We start from the raw sequence: 6,766 nt of genomic DNA on the forward strand, positions 1-6,766 counted from the left end.
CAAATACCCCCAAGAGTAATGACCTCACTGGTAAGATTGGATCACAAAGCAGTCTCCTTTAAAATAAATATAAAGCTATAACCCTCATCTAACCACAGAACTTTGAAGAACTTTTTTAGGGCTAACTACCTTCTTTTACAGCATAGCTAATTTCCAACTCCCCAAACCCAGAAAATACAGAGGCCTATGCAGAAGTGTATTCAAAAGCACTGTGCAACCATATAAACAGCTGCACTGAAATAGCAGTGCCAGATCGAAATAAATGTATTTATTTATTTTACATTTGTTTACCAGGATAGTCCGACTGGATATATATCTATTTTCAGTGGAGGCCCAGGGAGAAAAGCTCCACATAGTCAAACATACAAAAGGTTACACAAGAAGTTAGAAAACAATTAGAATATATAAAAAAGTGGTAATATACCTTATGTACATTGGTTTAGAAGTGTTCCCTAGTAGGGACTCACACTTCTCATGGACAGAGACAATTACAAGTAAGATTGTAACTCACAATTAGTCCCTAGTAGGGACTCACAGTTCTCATGGACAAACACAATTACAAGCAAGATTGGATACATAGCATGGTGATGTAGTTAGATGTTGTGATAATTACTGATTATGCTATGATAATTATTGATTACATGATTATATGAAATAAACCTAGGTCAAACTACAAAAATAAACCACCCTCGTGGAGCCCTGGTATAAATAGTTTGTAAAACAAAGGAAAATCTTGTCCAGACATAGGATAGGACATGCAAAACAGGGCAAAAAAACTCTCTCATTAGTTTAAACAAGCAAATCAGGACTAATCATGTCTCCAAAAGCCAACACTGAGGCAAAACTTACCTTGCAATCAAAGGATAACAATAAGGCATTTTTCAGTTATGCCTACAATCTTAATGGCAACACCCAATAATGTGAGGAGTTAGTTGTAGATGGCACCACTTATACCCAACCAGAAGATATAGCAAATCTGTTGGCCGATAAATTCACATCAAATTTCACCCCCATCACCTTCAGTTACTGCACAGGAAATATCCTCCATCATTCCTCTACCAGTTATTACAAAAGAATAGGTCATCACTGCGCTCTCTAAAGTTAAAAACACAACCTCAATGGATCCCAACAAAATCCCAGGATACCTCTTAAATAGCTTGAAACATGACCTATCAGGCCCACCGGGATCTCTATTCAACCACAGCCCCCAAACAGGCTTTGTCACTGAGGAATAGAGGACAGCAATGGTCATTCCTCTGCATAAAAGGGGACCATCAACAGACCCAGGAAATTACATACCCATAAGTCTGACTATGCAATGCCATGGAAGGAATAATCATGGGCCTGATGAACAATGACATAAGAAATCTCGAGACATTGGACCTAACCCAGTTTGGATTCATCGAGGGCATGTCTTACCAGCTCAGTCTGGTGGACTTCTTTGAGAAAGTCACCAAGGCTACGAAAGAGGGTAAAACAGTACATACTGCCTACGTTGACCTGGCGAAGGCATCTGACACAATTCCCCACTCAGGTATTGTAGATAAACTCACAAAATTGGGCATAAATCTACATCACCAGATGGATAATCAACTGGCTCGTGGACAAGACACATGTTGTTAGAGTGGGGGAATCCAAATCCAGCATGAGGCCAGTTACTAGTAGTGTGCCACAGGGCTCAGTGCTGGGACCACTCCTATTCGGAATATACTTCTCTGAAATGAAGGCTAATGTGGAATGCCTCTGCATAACAAAGTCTGTCAACAACTGCAAGTTGGGAGCAATCACTGAATCCCCCATTGATGCAGGTATCCTTTAGAAAGGCCTGACTCAGACAAATAATTGATGCCAGAGCCATGGCCTAAAACTAAATGCAAAAAAGAAAATGCATAATTATACCCTCTGTGAAGTTGAATACCCCTGCAAATTACAACATTCGTAGCAAATCTCTAAGAGTGGACCCAGTGGTGAGAGATCTAGGAACACAAACAGTCCAACTATACATGGCCCTCATCAGATCAATAACTGAGTACAGTGCACCTTTTGGCATGCACCTGACTAGGCACTTGCAACAACTGGAGTGTCCTCAGATGTTCCTTGCAAAAAAAAAAAAAAAACAAGGTATAAAAACATGCCCTTTGCAGATCACCTAAAAGCCCTATCCCTTTACTTAGTTTCCTACTGGCTGTTAAGGGGTGATCTATGCCTAACCTACTCAGCATTCTCATATCCAGTCCAGATGGAACTGTTACACATTCACAAAACAAACAGCATGAGGATTACCCAATCCAAGGATCTAAACCTGGCCTGTGACATGAACAAAACATGCCAGTGGGACAGATATGTGTCTCAGAGATTACCCCTTCTCTGGAACAGGCTGTCTATTCATGTGAAGTAGAGTCCTTCCTTGACCCTCTTCAAATGTAATTTGGATCAATGTATGGGGAACTGTAAATTCACTCATGGGGTGGCACTTATGTCCTTTATAGACACGGATAGTCTGTAAAATACCCAAAGGCATAAGCACAAATCTAAGCCATCCTCTAGCCCTTAGGTAATGAAAATCTGGGTAATAATGGCTTGGCATGTAAAGGCTCTTGAGACATTAGCCTAGTAATCTCCTATGAACCTATGAGATGAACAGTGTTATGGAAACACACAGCAGTTGATTATGACACACCTGCAGAATAAAAGAAAAAGATAGGAAGCATACATCTGGAGATAGCTTGAACCCACAACCCTCCCACCATATACTGTGCAAAGCACTTCATTTACAGGTCCAACTACAGAAACAGTGAGACAAACAGTGTCAGGGAAACACACAGCAGTTGATTATGACACACCTGCAGAATAAAAGAAAAAGATAGGAAGCATACATCTGGAGATAGCTTGAACCCACAACCCTCCCACCATATACTGTGCAAAGCACTTCATTTACAGGTCCAACTACAGAAACAGTGAGACAAACAGTGTCAGGGAAACACACAGCAGTTGATTATGACACACTTGCAGAATATAAGGGGAGGGCAAGGCATACAAACCTGAGGGAACTTTAAACCACAACCATCTCCACTAACAACATGGAAAGCACTTATTTTATAGTTTGAGCTATAGTGAATCAGTGAAACACATAGCAGTTGGCTGTAACACACTTGCAAAATAAAAGAAAAAAAGACAAAGAATACTATCCCGAGCAAGCTCCCTATTACACTTTATTTACAGGTTGACCTACAGCAGCAATGAGGTAAAAAGTGTGAGGGAAGCATACAGCAGAATGAAAGAATAAAAGAGCCAACAATGACTCATCAGGACACCACCTTTTGTGCCTATAATTTGTCCTTCATACGAGAAGTTATACCACCTGCTTGTGTTAGTAGTACCTCAGGTGGATGTAAAAAATCCCACTGCACCTATGAAAAAGAATAAGAAAAGTTTGCTGATGCCCTGGCCAAATTATCCCTAGCAGTAAAAATACCATCTCCAGTCTCCCTTGTAAAGAAGCCACTAGCCTCATGAGACTAACCTGATCAACAAAGGATAACTAAACAAATAAAGAAAGAAAATACAAATAAAAATCTACAGTTGTAGTTGGCATTGCAGTTCACTGCAAGGAAAAATATTCAAACCCTGACAGGTGTGCCCTATGCAGTACGTGCAAACTGCCACACAATGAGCATGGCCAGTACTGTCTGAAGCCAACATACCTAGTGTATGATAGTGGCTGCACTTCAAAGTTAGACATATGGAACATGGCAGCCCAACTCTGCTATGCAATGAGCAGTGCCCGTTCTTCTCAGTTGTACTTGGGCATTGATGGTGCTTTTTGTAACTCACTGTGGCCACTATGATCACAAAGGATAAGTGATTTGGAAGCCCTAGAGTGGCATGTCTGAGGTGTGTTCATCTATTTTTTTTTACCAGATTAAAGGGTAGAAATGGGAATACAGCAAACAGGTGAAAAGGGGAAGCAAGCCAAAGGTAGAACAGAATGTGAGCATCTAAGGAATGAGTAGAATAGAGGTTGGGAAGGTTGAGAATTTATTTTGTGGGAGGGACATGTGCTCATTTTTTATGCATAAAGAGAAGGTAAATTGGGAAAGGAAGGAAGCAAGAGGAGACAGCTATGATTGATAAGGTGTGTGGTAACACAATGGAGGGCACTATGGTGAAGGACACATCATAGAAACAGACAGAAAACAATGTTGAGGGGAGGATTTAACAGCCAAGTAAGCATGGCATGAACATAAAAAAGAAGGGAACACCAGGATGAAGGATGGGGTGGGGTGTTCCCATTGCAGTCTCTGTCATCTGACCCAGTGGGAGATTATACAATACCCAGGATACTACCACCTTTGGGCCCTGTCTTATATGGTGGAGACAGTACTGGATGGAGAAACGACTCAACAAGTCACTGGACGAGGTTGTCTGTCTGGCAGATTCAGGAATGCAACCTCTTGTCAGTAATAATCTCCCCTACAATATCTGTCAGCCACCAATGCTGCTTCCACCTGTTGGAGGCCTACAAGCCTTGCCAGTGGGATGAGTGTAGGTTGTGATGCTGCTGAAAGCAGTAGTAAAATAAAAGGAGAGAAACAAAATAATATGTAAAATAAATGTATGTAATAGAACAGATGGGGAGACAGAAGTACAAATACAATGAAAAACTGAAGCTGATATATGCTTTGATTATGAGACAGTTAGACCTAAGATACGTGAAAGGCCAACAAATACATCTCAGTTTAATAAGGCTGTCAGGATACACAATTTAAAATTACACAATTGAGATATACTAAAATTGGAATGATGCAGAGAATGTTCACATGACCATTGTGCAAGGATGACAAGCAAATTCGTGAAGCATTACATATTTTTTGTGTGCTTGCTTTAGTAGCACATATACTATACTAAATAGAAAAAAGAGAGAGCTGAAATTGATATATATTTTGATTATGAGACAGATATTTGAAAGGCTAATAAACACACAAGGTTGTTAGCATACACAACTGAGAGAAAGATCAGAACTCATAGCCATCTTCGCCATCATTCTGACAAACAGAGAGTTAATGTGATAAGCTACTTGGTCAAACCAGCAGGTGTCTCTCATCGGAGACACAGTAGTGATGTCTGAGGCAAATGTACATATACAAAGATAACATGCTCTGCACACATACATTTCAGTCATAGGTTACAAGTAAAGGAAACAAGTATATGGACAAAGATTGTGATACAGATAACCAACCACCCAAAAATATTACTCATGTATATTTACCAAGTAGTTAGTATAATGAGACAGAAGCCTCAGTGGAAACATTTCATGATATCATATCTGTTGAGGGGAGACTGAACCTAGAGGTAGTCTTACAATGTGGGAGCAAAGCCTTAAAATCCTGTCCCACTTGAGTATAAGGCATGATGCATCTACAAACAGACTAATAACAGTCAATGGTCATACTGCTTTATTTGACCTATAGTAGATATCATAAACTGGCAGTGATGCATGAAAGGTATGCTGTTTGGAAATGAACTTCTGCTACTTTTAATATTAAAAGCTGTACAATATAAAGCAATTATACTCACCCTAGCATTCTCTTAGGCACTCCAATCTCCTGTTGAGCAGCTGCATAATCACTTCATTTAGATTAGATTAGATTCAGTACTAGGCTAACTGCCTTTGTGGGCCATTTTTTAAGCTTAGCCAATTACCCCATTATAGAATCAAACCATGCACCTTTGGTTTATAAGGCAAACACCTTAACCATTATGCCAACCTCCCATCCCTCCATAGTTTCTTCAGGAATTAACATGATAAGAGCACTGAGTAAGATTTGTGGATGGCATGCAGTGGCAGGCTATATGTGTAGCTAAGTTCTGATACAGACATTGTATTTTTAGTTTTTTCCCTATCTAAATTCATCCTTACATCAGCATAAGCGGTTAGGATTGTGATACCTCATGTCACTGTAATAATGACACACTGTTCCCCATATGTAAGATTTATTTATTTATTTTACATTTTTTAACCTGGGAAGTCCAACTGGACACATGTCCTTTTTCAGTGGAGGCCAGGGGAGAAAGGTTCCAGTTATACCAGTAAAGTACAGAATAAGAAGCACAAATATATACACCTATGTCACAGAAATGTCTAATACAAGTCAAGAAATGGTCAGTAGGAATACTCTACTATATTACATAGTTCTTTGTACATGTAACAAGGCTAGTCACTCCTATATATATATATATATATATATATATATATATATATATATATATATATATATACATACATATACCAGTATTATTCTAATGGTATAGGAACAGCAGGTCACAACTGGCAATTTTATACATGATTTGTAGTGAGACTCACAGTAAACAGTTATCAGATTATTAGTTATAAGTTTCATGAAGTTATTACAGAGAAGATAGTGATGAACAAGTGAATTTTAGAGTTATACTGTTATACTTTTACTAATTTGGTATGTTAGGGGTAAGTGTGTGGTAGAAAGCATTTGGATAGGTGTTTGTGGAGACTATAGAGTTATTGATCAGCCGGGAGTTGTGCAAGGGTATATCCATTTGTTAAGGAGGTAGTTTTAAGGTGCCAGTGGTACGGGTGACAGCCTGAGCTAAACTATTCCAGGCTTCAGTTTTATACTGGAACCCTGGAGCCCTTTATAGCCCTCTTGCAGGAGTGTATGGCTGTAATCATTATGGAAGACGTATGGACATATTTCAGACTCTTACTCACAACACTCCGCACTCTAAAAGA

At 39.4% G+C, this 6,766-nt stretch overlaps 1 non-coding gene across 1 annotated transcript; it reads left to right on the forward strand.

Moving 5' to 3' along the window:
- The first annotated feature begins 4,764 nt into the window (after positions 1 to 4,764).
- LOC122817305 lies at positions 4,765 to 4,872 on the forward strand. Its single transcript, XR_006367194.1, has one exon. It is a non-coding gene; the product is annotated as a U6 spliceosomal RNA (small nuclear RNA).
- Positions 4,873 to 6,766: the final 1,894 nt, after the last annotated feature.

This window comes from Protopterus annectens, chromosome 1.part1, assembly GCF_019279795.1.
Source record: "Protopterus annectens isolate FY-2018-M chromosome 1.part1, PAN1.0, whole genome shotgun sequence".
Taxonomy (NCBI): domain Eukaryota; kingdom Metazoa; phylum Chordata; order Ceratodontiformes; family Protopteridae; genus Protopterus; species Protopterus annectens.